The sequence below is a fragment of the Vulpes lagopus genome, chromosome 6 (genome assembly GCF_018345385.1).
Source record: "Vulpes lagopus strain Blue_001 chromosome 6, ASM1834538v1, whole genome shotgun sequence".
In the NCBI taxonomy this organism is placed as follows: Eukaryota; Metazoa; Chordata; class Mammalia; order Carnivora; family Canidae; genus Vulpes; species Vulpes lagopus.
In genome coordinates, this window is record NC_054829.1 from 109,866,207 (window position 1) to 109,881,293 (window position 15,087).

The window sequence follows — 15,087 nt, forward strand, 5'->3', positions numbered from 1 at the left end:
TGTTGTTTAAGCTACCCTGTCTGGTATTTTGCTATGGGAGCCTGAACAGATTGAGACAGCCTGATAGAAATCTTTTCCCTGATTAATTTTCACTTTGCAGTACTTTATTAATTAGAATTATTATAACATTGGTATAACTTTAGCTTCCTTGCATATCCTCAAATTTTGTCTTTTGGTTATATTAGAATGAAAAATTGCTAGGAAATCATTCTTGGGTTATGGTGATTTTCTGTGAAAATCTGGATTTGTTTTAGTTTACATGAGAAACTTTTATTCTCTTTCTCCTGTATCTAATCTATTCTATCTATAGCCTTATAAAATTTTCTCTTCACGTCTGTTATTCAGCAAATTTTCTAGCTACCTCTTTGTAAATTAATTCTATTTTAAATTCAGTGAATCTATGTAAAAATTTTAAATCTTTCTATCATGTGGGGAAGTTTTCTTCCATTATCTAATTTATTTCTTCTTGCCCTCTCTCTTTTTAAGAAGCCCTAGATTAGTTCCATATCACTTAACTTTTCATTTGTGCATTCTTTTATTTTTGCTGTGTATCTTCCTTTGATCTTCTCAGGACATAATTTGGTTTACAGCAGGTTTGAGTTTCATTATTAAAACTTAAAATGTTTGCAACCATATTTTCTATTTCCTAACACTCTATTTATTTTGTAGTTCTCTGTGCTGTTGTGCTATGTTGTAAAACCTTAAGAATTTACATTAGAGTTCATTTGAGATTATCTTCTGTTTTACCAGCTAAATATATATTCAGTGAAAACCACTTTTTTGAACACCTGGCTCGATGTAACTCTTTAAAATGTGTGCGTTCTTAGGATCTATAATATTTCTCTGTCTACTCATGTGTTTGGATGAAAGCTCCCTCGAATATATTTTAGTCATTGTTTCAGGGTTTCTAGGGAAACTGACTTGTAATTATTTGAGATATAGTTTGTATTTCATTGCTGTTTGGCAAGCAACAACTATGCCAACTCAGCTGAAATTAGATGTTTAGGATTTTTGCTTTGCATGCCTTTTAGTATATAAGAGGGTGAGAGATAGCCTTCTTCCAGCTGCATTAAAAGGCAGCAGTTGATTTCAATAGTCAATTTCTACTAAATTGTGGTTAGCTATATACTAATTGTTGGAATTTTATCACAACTATACATTTAAGGGAAAGTCCTTTTTTTTTTTTTAAGATTTATTTATTTATTCATGAGAGACACAGAGAGAGAGGGGGGCAGAGGCAGAGACACAGGCAGAGAGAGAAGCAGGCTCCATGCAGGGAACCCAATGTGGGACTCGATCCCTTGACTTCAGGATCATACCCTGGGCAAAAGGCAGGCGCTAAACCACTGAGCTACCTAGGGATCCCCTAGGGGAAAGTCCTTTAAAGGCCCTTACCCATTGAAAAGAAAATGGTGTACCCTCTGTCCTCCCCCACACTAAATGTAATCCACAATAAAAGAATAATATGCATGAGAAAATCCAACCATGTTATGATCTTCACATTATACTTTAAAATATATCATCAAATACTATTATATTTTAACTTTACCATAGTTTCTGCCTTATTATTGCCATTAGCACTTGTTTGTCTGATTGAGGAATAATCTAATACCATATACATTGTGAGCACGTTGGGTGGTTCATCTGTATGTGTTAAAGGAATCCATCTACCATTCTGAGCTGGAATGCACTTGTGACTGTGAGATCAGAAGTCTTTGTTCAGATGCTATCAGGAAAGAAGATTTCCTCCCAGGCCACTGGACCTGAGTCCTCTTATGGGCAGGGACATTTTGTGACCAAGGATATTCTGATGCTGACATCTTACTGGCATTGACTGACCTATTTTCTCTGGAATGGAAGCTTTATAATATATTGGAAGCCCCATCACTTTCCTGGAATAGGTTTTACTCAAAATACAAGTTGAGCTGTCTCTGACCAAAATAAGGAAAGAAAGGAAGTATTCTTAGGCAGCCATTTCCCAAAGATTTCTGAAAGCATACTTTGAGTATAATTTTTGGAAGACAACATCATTTGTTTTCCATAAAATAAAATGAACAAGGCTTCTTTCTAATTTGACAATTTGTTGTCCACAGAATGCTTCAACATTGCTTGAATTCTTTTCTTTATTGAAAAAAAAATTTCATCTTAAGAACTAGAGCTGAAATGGCACATAAAATGAGGTGGTTTTGAGTGCTTTTTACAAGAGAAAATGTTCTACAGGACTAGATTTAATTAACTACATTAGTTTAACGAGAAGTTCGATTTTCTATCTACCATCTTTGATTTCAGAATTATACTGGAGTTATCTGTATGAAAGCTGGTGATTAGTACAAGAAATTGATTTTATAATAGTTCAAACATTTTGAAATGCCAAATTATGAGTTTCCTTGCAGTATTTGTTGATTGCATGGTTGGTATTTTGGAATGATAATTACCTTTTTATGAAAATTACCAGAATGGACATATACATGATCAGCTGTTCATCCCATCTATGTCTATTTCTCTTTGACTTGCTCAGATTCCTAATGGAGGAGAAAGTATAGCCAGCAACATTAGTTCTTTCCTGTTTTACTTTAATGATATAATTTATTTAGATCTGACTCTTTGTGCAGTCAGAGAGTTCTGAGTTAATGCTCTGCCCCCCTTCCCTTACCTTTTAGGTGAACTCAGGAAGTGAAAAATAATTTCTTCTCATAAAAATATGGGTAACAAAAAAATGTGAGTAACTATTGGCATTAGAACAGAACTCATAGACTTTTGCCAATATTTCATCCTTTGTGTAGAGAATTATTCACATGTTTATTCAGTGCAATCAAATAACCCAAATGGTTCAATAATAACCATGGAAAAGACACTAGGAGCAATTCTGTTATTACAGAGAGAATTTTACTCATGCTGACTTAGAATAGAGGTATCAGTTCCTTTATAATAGCTGAAGAAGTCATATAATGTGAAATAATATAAAAATATAAGGAAGATAGTTATTCATTCCCACACTCAGAGGTAAAGGATATCAATTCAGTTCTTCAGTTTGAGGGCACTTCTGATTCCTATCTCCTCATTTTTGTCCTTTCCATGGGAAGAGAAATGTCTTCTTGTACTTGGTGAGATTGGAGAAAATGACATTCTTCCAGCGTAGTCTCAAATCCTGATCCTGCTTTTCTCTGTTATATAGATTACAGATAAACATTCCTTTTCTCTTCTTCTATTCCAATAGGGTATTTTCTAGAATGAGGCAAGATTGAGTGGCGGACTGGAGGGGGATGGGGATCATCATTGCTGTTCTGTGCTCCACGAGAGTGGTTCTCAAGCTACGGATAAAGCAATCCAGTTCAGGAAGGTAGAAGTAAAAAACTAGATATGCTGTCATTCAGGGCCTTTACATTCCCTCTTCCCTCTACATGGAATGCTATTCCGTTAGATATACCATTCAGATCCTTGCTCAGATGTCCCCTTCTTCATGAGACCTTTCCAGACCCCCTATTTAAAATAGCAATCCTCTTACTGGCACACCTTATACACATTCCTGGATATGCCATATAGTTTATTATTTCTTCATTGTGTGTGTTTTCCCAACTAGAATGAAAGCTCCATAAAAATGTAAGTTAACTGTTCTATCCTCCGTTCTTAGAAGAGTTCTTGGCATACTTCTATAAGGTTTTTTTTTTTTAATAAATGAAAGTTTTATTTTGGTTTTTGAATCAAGCGGTGTTCTCAAAGCTAGTTTTGCAAACAAAACAAAACAAAAACAAACAAAAACAACAACAAAAACCTGTATTTGGAAAACAAAGCTAGTACTACATTCTAGTTCCTATATAGCTCCTATGTATACTTCTCAAATTTTTTAGCTTCCTTGGTGAGAAAGGTTGTGATTGATGAGACCCCTGGACTCAGAGAATTATAAGTGAAAAATCACAGACCATTAGCCAAAGCTGGAAGTTTTGTTGGGGAGGAGGTAGGTGGGAAGACTTCGTATAGGGATCTGGCATCCTTGATTCTGACAATTTTACATGTATATAGTGACTACCTCAGAGGTAAGTGAGTATGAGTTTCCATCTTCATTATATTTTTGAGGAGTTTATTTCAAATTTTCTAAGATGAACATATATGGTTTATACACTGCAGGAAATAGTAAACTCTACTGAAGAGTAATTCTAAAGCAAAGGAAAAGAGCTTCCTCTGGTAATAATATGTTCCACTTAGCATGTTGGAGAGAACTTTCTGCCCTTAATTTGCTTAATAGCAACCTTATCTGAATGCTGATACACACAGAATGCCTGCCCTTCTAGATTTGGAACAGACCCCAAATAATTCCATGTTCCTACAATTCATTTTCTCAGAATAATACTTTTATCATAACATTAATTTACTGTTTTCAAGAATAGGATAGCCTTCTAATGGGAGTAGTTTATCTCCTAATTAAGGTGACTGGCAAGCTACAGACATATGGTCCATTAAAAAAAAATGATCTGGCTTGAATCTGACTCTAACCATACTCTGCAAAAGGTTTCATTAGTTCAATATTTTACAGTATCTTTTGTACTTATTCTCAAGATAAATAAAGTTATCGATTTATTAAAAAAAACATTTATCATTTACTATGTTGAACTTAAGCACATACCAGCAACATGGTATTAAGTTCTTACGGTTCCTATCAGGGTTTGCTTAAATCTCAGGTAGCCTTTCCCTTCCACTCATGATATATATTTAATAGCCTTTCTTTAGTCTCAAAGACCCATATGAAATCTCTATAACTTTTCATATTTCTCATGTAGTTTCATGTTTTGTAAATCTTTTCTCAGAGCAAATGAAGTAATTTCCACTGATGTCTAAGTACTTCTTCAAAAAGGGATTTCTTTATAAGTAAAGAATTAACATGCTCCTTAAATATATAAGGAACAATCACTTACTTTCCCTCTGTTATTTAACCTTAGACCCATGTGCCGATATATTTAAAATATAGGCATACATTTGTACATTGCTTTCAAAGTGGGTCTTATATTAACAACTACCCATGCATATATTATGCTTTACTTCCTATCTGAAATTCTCTCTTCCTCATTCCATTTAATTTCTCCAAATATTCTCTCCAATCTCCCTTATTCAGTCAGCTCAAGTAGATTTGTATCTCCTCTAAAGCACTTATGTTGTATACTATATGGTAATGTGGTACTAATAGTGGAAGAAACTACTTTCTGTCACTGTTATTCACAGTTGCCATTTGTTTGGTGTACAGCTACACATGCTATTTTAAAACAGTCCGCAGGAAAAAAAATGGTCCATAGGAAAATGTATCTGATATTTTCAAAAGTACAGATAAACTTGGATGAATCTACATAATTTGGTAAAGAAGTTATATATATATATATATATTTAGTTTTAAATCCTTGGAATGTAAGCAAAGTATTTTAGTAGTTAGAAAACAATAGTCATGAATAAATATGCCAAGCATAGCCATCATTTTTTGCTATTCATTTTTTCCCTACTTTATATGAGGGAATTTCTCCTTTTTTTTTTTTTTTTAAAGATTCTATTTATTTATTCATGAGAGACACAGAGAGAGAAAGAGGCACAGGCACAGGCAGAGGGAGAAGCAGGTTCCATGCAGGGAGCCTGATGCAGGACTTAATCCTGGGATCACACCCTGGACCAAAGGCAGGCACTAAACCCCTGAGCCACCCAGGGATCCTAGAATTTCTCCTTCTTGCAGAACAGTAGCTAAAGCATTTGCAAGAACAGAGCCTGGTATAAATGGGAAGATTGTGCTGTAAGTAACCTAAGTTTCAGTGAAATTGTAGTCTTATGTGGCACTAATAGTTGAAGCTATTCCAAAGGAGGCCCTCACACCCAGTAGATGAGATTCATGGTTTCTCTAAATAGGGCTAGAATAATCAATTGAGAATGGTTAAGCATCAGTAATGGCTAATTTCAGTATGCTGATGCCTTACCATACAGTATAATGAAGACACACTCTACTTTTTTTTTTTTAAGATTTTATTTATTTATTCATGAGAGACGCAGAGAGAGAGAGAGAGAGAGAGAGGCAGAGACACAGACAGAGGGAGAAGCAGGCTCCATGCAGGGAGCCTGATGCGGTATTCCATCCCAGGACTCCAGGTTCATGCCATGGGCTGAAGCAGGCACTAAACTGCTGAGCCACGCAGGGATCCCCGATTGCTGACAACTTTTAAGCCCACCTATCTCTTTCTCTTTGTCCTAGTACTCGACAAACGGCTAAGAAAGCCCAAGTACTCCCTCCTTTGGCCCTGGTGACTCAAATAATGGAAGCTCCTGACCATACATGAGAGTGCTCACCCCAGCCCTAGCTCCTAGCCAGTTTGGATAATAACATTTTGCAGTAGTTTCTATTTGTTTAAAATGTTTGACCTTCATGTTTTTCTATTTTTTAAATAGTAAAAACATAGGTTATTAGCTTACAGTCACTCTCACTTACCTAAATATACAAAAAAACTGAGACACATGGTTCAAAAAACTATAGCACAAAGCCATAATAGTGTTTACCTGGTGACCAATTCTTGAATTGCAATTATAAGCCTTAAAAAGAAATAAACTGGCTTATTTATGTATGCTTACCTTAGACACTCAAACCAACATAGAGGCTTTTAGTACCATACTTAGAACTCTACAAATATTAGGACTGAAAGGTGGAGCTCCTGTCAAAGTGCTTGTTAATGACTTATGTTAGTCAAAGTTTAATATAACCTAATCAGTCCATTGACCCCTGAAGGCGATATCCTAGCAATTTAACTTCTGTATAGCCGAATCACTGTAATACTTCTGCTACTAGCTAACTTACTATTTACCTACTACTACTATATTCCAAGAACATTGATAACCCCTTTTCATGTATTATGTATAATTCTCCAAAAGCATCATAAGGTAGGTTTCAGAGATCACTCATGAGCAGATGAAACTTATATCAGATAGTCTTCAATCTAGGGTCACATAGCTGGTATGTCGGGGCCTCCAGAAGCCACTATTAGCCTCCTTGTGCGCCTCTCTCAGTGTGTACTCTACTTTCAGCACAGCCAAAATTTCTTGGACATACATACTTTTGTATAGAACATGTTCACAGAGAATCAAGGTGGCTTTGCAGAAAGACTATTGAATAAATTATTTGAACACAGATCTTCGAATTTCCATCATGTTGCATGTAAGTTTGGCTATCTGAAAAAAAGCACCCTTCTAGTGATTTTATATATTTATGGAATTGCAGGGTTGGATTAGATCAAGGGTTCTTATTCTGAGATTCACAGAACTCTAAAATTATATGCAAATGTTATTTATTTTATTTTATTTTTTTTTTATGATAGTCACACAGAGAGAGAGAGGCAGAGACACAGGCAGAGGGAGAAGCAGGCTCCATGCACCGGGAGCCTGACGTGGGATTCGATCCCGGGTCTCCAGGATCGGGCCCTGGGCCAAAGGCAGGTGCCAAACCGCTGCGCCACCCAGGGATCCCCTGCAAATGTTATTTTTGTGTCTGCATATGCATTTTCAAGGAACAATATTCATAACATCTATTTCTCAAAGGGTTTTGTAAAAAAGAATGTTCAACGGAGTGGTTAAATTCTCTCACAATTCTAAAAATATTATGACTCCATCCAGCTGGAGGACGACATGGAGCAGAAAGGATTAGGAAATGACAAGGAAACTATTAGATTCCATGATTTTTATTTAAACAGTATTTGGCCAAAACAATTTTTCTAAACCTGCCATTTAAAATTAAAAACCTATAGAGCTTTTTTTCTTTTTTGTCCAAGCCCAAATCTACATCTTTATATATGAGTGGGAAAAATAGTGAATCTGGTCTGATCAGGATCCAGAGAGACCTTAATGGTAAAAGGTGTTGTTAAGAATTATAATACATTTCAGGAGGAAAAAATTGAATCTCATAACCATTCCTGGCTTGAATGAATCAGTAAGTGTCTTTAGTTTGAGAAAGAAAAGGTGGAAAATTATCTATTCCATTGCATTGATTAACCTTGAATCTTGTATCCAGTTAATTTTAGAGCTCAGAAACCCAGTTATTTAAAAAGTATTTTTTATTTATTATTTCTCTCAAATAAATAACCAAAAACCCCGAAGCTTCTGGTCACGTGGAGCTGTGGGATTTCAGAGGAAATAAAAAGCTTACTATCTTTCAATTCCTCATATTTAAAAATAATGATATCTTGGAGAGTAATAACAGAGTGCCTGTATCCTGATCATATAATGAAATGACCACCAGAGTGAGTACAGCAGGGAAGACGCTATTTAAACTAATCTCCTTGATTACTTTTCAAAGGTACAGAAACTTTCAATGAGGGAACATCTGCTTTTTATTAGGAATTTGTCCACAGCCAAAATTTTTTGGAAGACAATCTTAGGGATCATAGGGATCACACAATAGCTTTGTCTGGATTTATTAATTGTGCATGGCATCTGTCCATGAAATATACTTGTTGGCATTAGACTGTACTCATGTTTGAAAGAAACAGAATTTGTCAGAAGGATTACGATCAGAATTACAATTAATTTAAAGAAATTAAACCAAATTTTCAAAAAAGTGATGAGTATTTATTTATACAGTCATCACCCATTCATAATAAAACTTGTTGCAGTTTGGCTCTTCCACTTTGAGCACCCCATCTTTGTTCCCTCCTAAAATCTGTTTTTCATCATTGGTTTCAAATAATCTTATCACCAATTTTAATGGTTATTTCTGAGTGAAAGATGTTTGTATATGTTCAGAAGACACTACTGATCTCCAGCTCTTTTTTCTGACTGTATCTTCTATTACTTTCTGTGATTATTTTTTATTCTTCTGATTCTTCTCCATCCTCTTAACCTCTTTCTTCTCCCTCTAAACATAGGTTTTCACCAAGATAATATTTTTAATTCTTCTTTTATTTTTTTCTAAAATTTCTTCTTGAGTGATCTCATTATAAAGGGGTAATTCCAAGTAGAATACAATCAATAGGTCCCCATATATTTACTAAAGTCATAAAATATAACTGAAAGGAAATGTGGTTATTGAATAAAAAGGTCTAAGACAGGGAAGCAGCCTAAGATGCACTAGTGAGAAGGGGAAATGAGAGTGAGATCCAGGTATTATGATTCTAAATGCAATCCTTGTTCCATTATACAAGGAGCTGGGAGGTCACAGCTCAGAGAAGTAAAGATGGAGAAGGAAGCCATACAGCCTTAGGTGAGGCTGCATAGTACATTGCTGTTGAAAGCAACTAGACAGAAAAGAGATTGTGTTAGGTGACAATTTGTTTAAATGATAATTTTCCTTCCATAATTAATATTCCATATCACTGTTTAGTTCGTTCTAGTTTCCAGATTGGCTTTTGTCATGGCCCCTTTTCTCTTGGTTTCTTGAAATACTCTAATGGCAAATACCCATCTTTTGCTTCGCCATGGTTGGAACTGGAGGGTATTATATTGAGTGAAGTAAGTCAGTCGGAGAAGGACGATCATTATATCGTTTCACTCATATGGGAAATATAAGAAATAGTGAAAGGGATTATAAGGGAAAGGAGGGAAAATGAGTGGGAAAAATTAGAGAGGGAGACAAACCATGAGAGACTCCTAACTCTGAGAAATGAACAAGGGGCAGTGGAAGGGGACGTGGGCGGGGGGATGGGGTGACTGGGTGACTGGCACTGAGGGGGGCACTTGACAGGATGAGCACTGGGTGTTACACTATATGTTGGCAAATCGAACTTCAATTAAAAAAAAAGAAAGAAAGAAAAGAAATACTCGGATGGCCTTCCAAAAATTTTTCTTCCTTTTCTTTCTTTTTTAAAGCTGTTTTTTAAAAATTTAACCTACTTGTAACAAAGGTAACTTCCCTACAATATTTGTATTTGTAGTTTAGTAGAATATATAACTTATTGTCATCTTACTAGTATAACTTCATTTCCTTCTAGTGGCACTACTAATAATCTCATCTGCTAAGCTGCTTTACAAAGTTCCATTTATACTTGCTATCACGGTACCTAAAATTCCTCTTCCTAATACATTTGCACTTTCTTTCTTTTTTAAAAATATTTTATTTATTTATTCATAAAAGACACAGAGAGAGAGACAGAGACACAGACAGAGGGAGAAGCAGGCTCCATGCAGGGAACCTGACATGGGACTCAATCCTGGGTCTCCAGGATCATGCCCTGGGCTGAAGGTGGTACTAAACTGCTGAGCCACCCAGGCTGCCCTGCATTTTCTTTATTAAAAAGTCACTTTCTCAGTGAAGCTGTCCCTGACCAGTTTTCTAAAAATTTGGCCCCCAACTCTTAAGATCCTCAGTGCTAGGAGAAGTCCTGGATCCTGGCAAGTACTTGTAATAGGTATCACCGTGTTCCACACAGAAACCTGTTTACTTCAATGAGATCGAATGAAGAAAATATACTTCTAGAACAAGATGAAAGTAACTGAATTTCTTCATCAAAAACAAATGAAGATATCAGATGAAAAAATGTCTACATAAACTCAAATCCTGTCTTCCACATCAGAATCACTCTCTTTACTGACAGTCTTTGCTCCTGGAATCCTGATTAACAATTCTGTTCTTACCTTCAGTTGTCATTTCAAAACACTGAATACCTGAGATTGTGTCTGTTTTTGTTAGGAAACAAATGCTTCTGTCAGTACTCCCAAATTCCAGAAAAAATATCAAGGAAACAATGTTTTTCTATTCCTTTTTATGTTTCCTTTTGAAACAAAATATGAGTAACAAAGAAAGTGTGGGTTGTTTTCAGAATTCATTATCCAGGCATAAAGAAATTCAGATGTCAGGAAGCTGGCAGGAATCCATTCCATTCTTGCTCTCAGAACACAGTTGGAGGACAAGGTCAGCTGGCAACTATTCTTTATTTTTCTTATGCATTTTCTGATGCTTCTTCAGAGAAATTCCAAGAATGACTTTCTTCATTGCAATGTAAAAAAGTAAAAATTTTCAAAAGATAAGAAGGATCATCAGGATTGACCCATTCACCTAAATCTAAACCAGAATTTGTAAAGGTAGATTTTGATCTCAGAAAAGGCAGAAAGTTTCATATATCTATATGTTCATATATTTTTGTATCACATATCTTCTTTTTCTTGCTAGATGAGGTGGGAAAGAGTATAAATACTGAAGTGGACAGATTTCAGTCCCAACTTCAGAGTTAAATAGCTGTGTCACCTGGGGTAAATACTTTTGCGTGTGTAACTCTTAGTGTCCTATCCTGTAATTATGCTTCGTGTTTCTATTTGGGCTATTTGAATATTATATGAGATAATTTATATGATATATAAGATATAAAGTAGGTAAATAGATACTTAAAATTACTTATCCTTCTTCCCCTAACACACATACATACACACATTCATTCTTTTTATATCTTGTTAATTTTTTTCACTTAATTATTAATTTAAAGAAATGATTGTCAAGAAATTTACATTTTGACTATGTCCTAGTCCTGTCCTATTTATTTAGTATAGGTATTTTAGCAATTTGCTGACAATAGCTAAAAGTGACATATTTTTAAAAGGGTTAAGTAAGCTGCACAGTGTGGTCAGAAAACTTGGTCAGAATTCCTAGACTGATTTTCTGTGGCTGAATCTTGAGGCTGTATCATGAATTTCTATAACACTGGTGCTTCTCCAAGATATTCTCTCTGCAAGTCAAAGTTAATATGCTTGAAAATATTATCTTTGTGATTATTGTTATACTTTTCAGGGTAAATTACTTACCGTTTTTCATTTTTGGTGAAAATGTTGTGTTTCATTTATTAGAGTTTCCATGGCAAAAGGATTCAAACTGCCTGAAAAAAAGGTGCTCTCTGCAAGTAAAGGAAATGTAATTGCTTTAAGCCTAAATCATCTGAACATAAGTTTTACATAGCCCCTCATGGGATTTCATAGTAAAACAGATGACAGAAACTAAACTGTAAATAGATGCCTCTTGCTTAATGCATTCATTATTTGATGCACCCATAATTATTTAAATAAATATTTGGTAAATATAAAAATATATCTTTTACATTCATGCTCACTTATGCAAATCTTTGGCTGTGTTACATGGCTCCAAATTTGATTACAAGTAACATAGCATTCTGACTGTTAAGAGTGAACAAGTGCCATGGTGAAGAATGTTTGCTTTCAGTATTTAATGCTCTAAGGTGTTTCCTTCACCCTCTTTGAAATAATTAGGTTTTAGGTGTTAATTAGTACACTTGTCAAACTTCAAGCAGTTACCAAAATAGGAATCAAAAGATTATTGAAGCAGAAAGAAAGTAGAATCTTTAAATATTTATTAGTTAGAAAATAAAGATCCAAAGGCCTTATTTCAGATAGTGTTTTATAGCTTTATTTTTTTAAGCTAGAAAATATCTTAGAGATCTAGTTCAACACCACTGTATCCTCCACCACCATCTTGCACTTTCTCTTCTTTAGGCTATAATGAATGCTTTTGCAAGGTGTCCCACAGAGGTGCCACCTGGTGTCTCTTATTCTCTCTGTGCATTTATCCCCCAGCTTCTGGGTATTTTCCTGCTAATGCCTCTTACCTGTAACTTTTGGAGGATTGTAATGGAGCCTTTTCACTGGGAGAAGTTGCTGGATACCTGAGAGTTCTTAGAACACCCCCATCCCCCAGTGCCCCATAGTCATTGACTGGTCCAAGAGTATAAAAGCCAGGCTTCTTTGCTTCCCAGTGTGATCCGCTTTGACTATAGTTACACCCCAGAGTTCCTCATGGTATCAGGCTGTCTGGAATTTTTCCTGAAAATTTACCTGTGCTTAGTTTGTCTCTCTTCCTTATTCTGCTCTCCTCACAGCCTTTGTGATGACTCCTGGAGCCTTGTAATATGTCCTCTCACTGTAATCCTTGCCTTAGGTTGGCTTCTGGAAGAACTGGCCTGGTGATACCTCCTGTAGCATTTTATAAAGAAATATATTAGACCCAAATGGATTAAATGACTAGATCCACTCATGAAATGTGTAGAGAAGAGAGAGCGGAAGGTGTATATACCCTATTGTTCAATAGGCAGCAAAATCCATACAGCAGTGATCCTAACTGTGGATGCCCTTTAGAATCATATAGGGAGATTTTTTTAAAAAACACTGATGCAAAAGACACATTTGACAAATATTAAATAAGAACCTCTAGAGGTGGACGTATGGTAGTGGTATTGTTAAAGTGCCCCAGGTGATTCTAGTATGCAGCCAGGATTGAAAATGACTGTCATGGAGTTAAACACTTGGTAATATTTTTAACATAAGTGGTGAAAGAGAAGTAGGGTTGGGGAAGAAATAGCAATCAAGTGGAATTTATATTTGGCAGTGCTAGGATATTTTGTTTATTCTAATTTGATAGGGAAACAGGAACAGATAAGTTTTTAAAATAAAGTTTATAATCTTAAATGGAATGAATAAATGAGTAGAGCAGACAAGACTAGTCTTTTTACAAAACCTTCTTTTACTCTTAATATTAACCATGTAGAAATAGTCTTTGCTTCCACCATATGTTTTTCCCCTTCCTCACTCCTACTTTACTTTGAAATACATAGCCCTTGCTGTTCATCTTTCCATTTTCTTATTTTTGACAGAATATGGATACCAGTTTTTCATTTAAAAAACTATCTACAAAAAAATTAGACCACTGATGTCCTTAGTCCAGCAGAAGCAATAGGAAGACTACCCTAAAATGCCATAAAACCATGAAAACAAAATAGTTCCAGCTGATCATTACCTTTAGGAACTCAAGGCCAATGTTGTCAGAAATTTGATTTTTCAAGAGTCTAAAAATCTAGATTTTATGAAAATTCACACATAGTTAAATGTTAACAATTTTTTTTTTTTAATTTATGAAACTATGATGACTGCCCAGGTATCAGGACAATTGAAAGAAATTTGTGCAATAGATTTTTCCTGTGGTCACCAATTTTTTACTTCTAGTTCATAGTATATTTGTAAATCTATAATATTTTTTAGAAAAATACTAATTTAATTCAAGATTTTATTTCAGTTCCTTTATCACCTTTCAATGATCTGTAAATTTTGCTGGCTTTATATGATTTAATCTTGCTCACCTTCACCCTGTATATTTATTTATGGATGCTTATGGATGCGTCATATATATATATATGTACACATATATATGTATATATATATATATACACATATGGAAATAAAGATGCACAAATATTATTAGTTTGCATAAACTTAAATATTAAAATTTCCACCATAATCTTCTGGATGGAAATATCCTAATAACTTATGTAGCTTAGGTAGACTCTACATAATACATAAATCTATATTAAAAGTTCTTTAGATGGATGTATTTTTTAATGCTGCCACATTTCTTATGTCCTTTTCCTATCTTATAAAACTTCTTGCTGATCATTAATCTGATTAGCTGTTCAATAGATATTTGTAGAAGTACTGTGTTTATGTGAGTTTGGAGGGGGAAACATTTAAGAGAAAGGAAAATGGTATCTAAAAATTTAAATGCATGTAGTACTTACAAATCAAAATATAAAACAGAGAGATTTGCATCTCTGAAAAAACTTATTGGAAAAAATACTTTCTAGACTTTTTAAAGTACTCAAGTCCCAAAGAAAGATACACAGTGAGAATCTTTGCAGCTGTAGAAGAAAAATGAGACAATAGCTTTTTATGTCTACTCATTTATCATTGCAATTATATATTACAATATTGTAAATTTGGAGGTCAGTGTAGAAGCAAGATAAAAATGACATTTTTTGTAAGCCTGTCACACAAATAAATGGTTTATTCTGAGAGAAAAATCTTAATATCTGGAAAGAGAATAGGAAAGGAAATGGAAGTGAGGGAAGCCTTGTTAAAAGCCAGCACTTGCTTAATTAGCAATCAGAGTGGAACAACAACTGTGAGGGCCTGAACAGTCTGGTGTATCCATTAATGAATGTCTGAGTGAGTTGGGGGCATAGATATAATTATAGCAAGAAGTATATCATTATATTAGGCATGTTTCAGGCTACCAAGAAGAGCCCCGCTGTACTGAAGCTTATAAAATAGATGTGATATCATTTTGAATTCATACCAAATATGAAATAA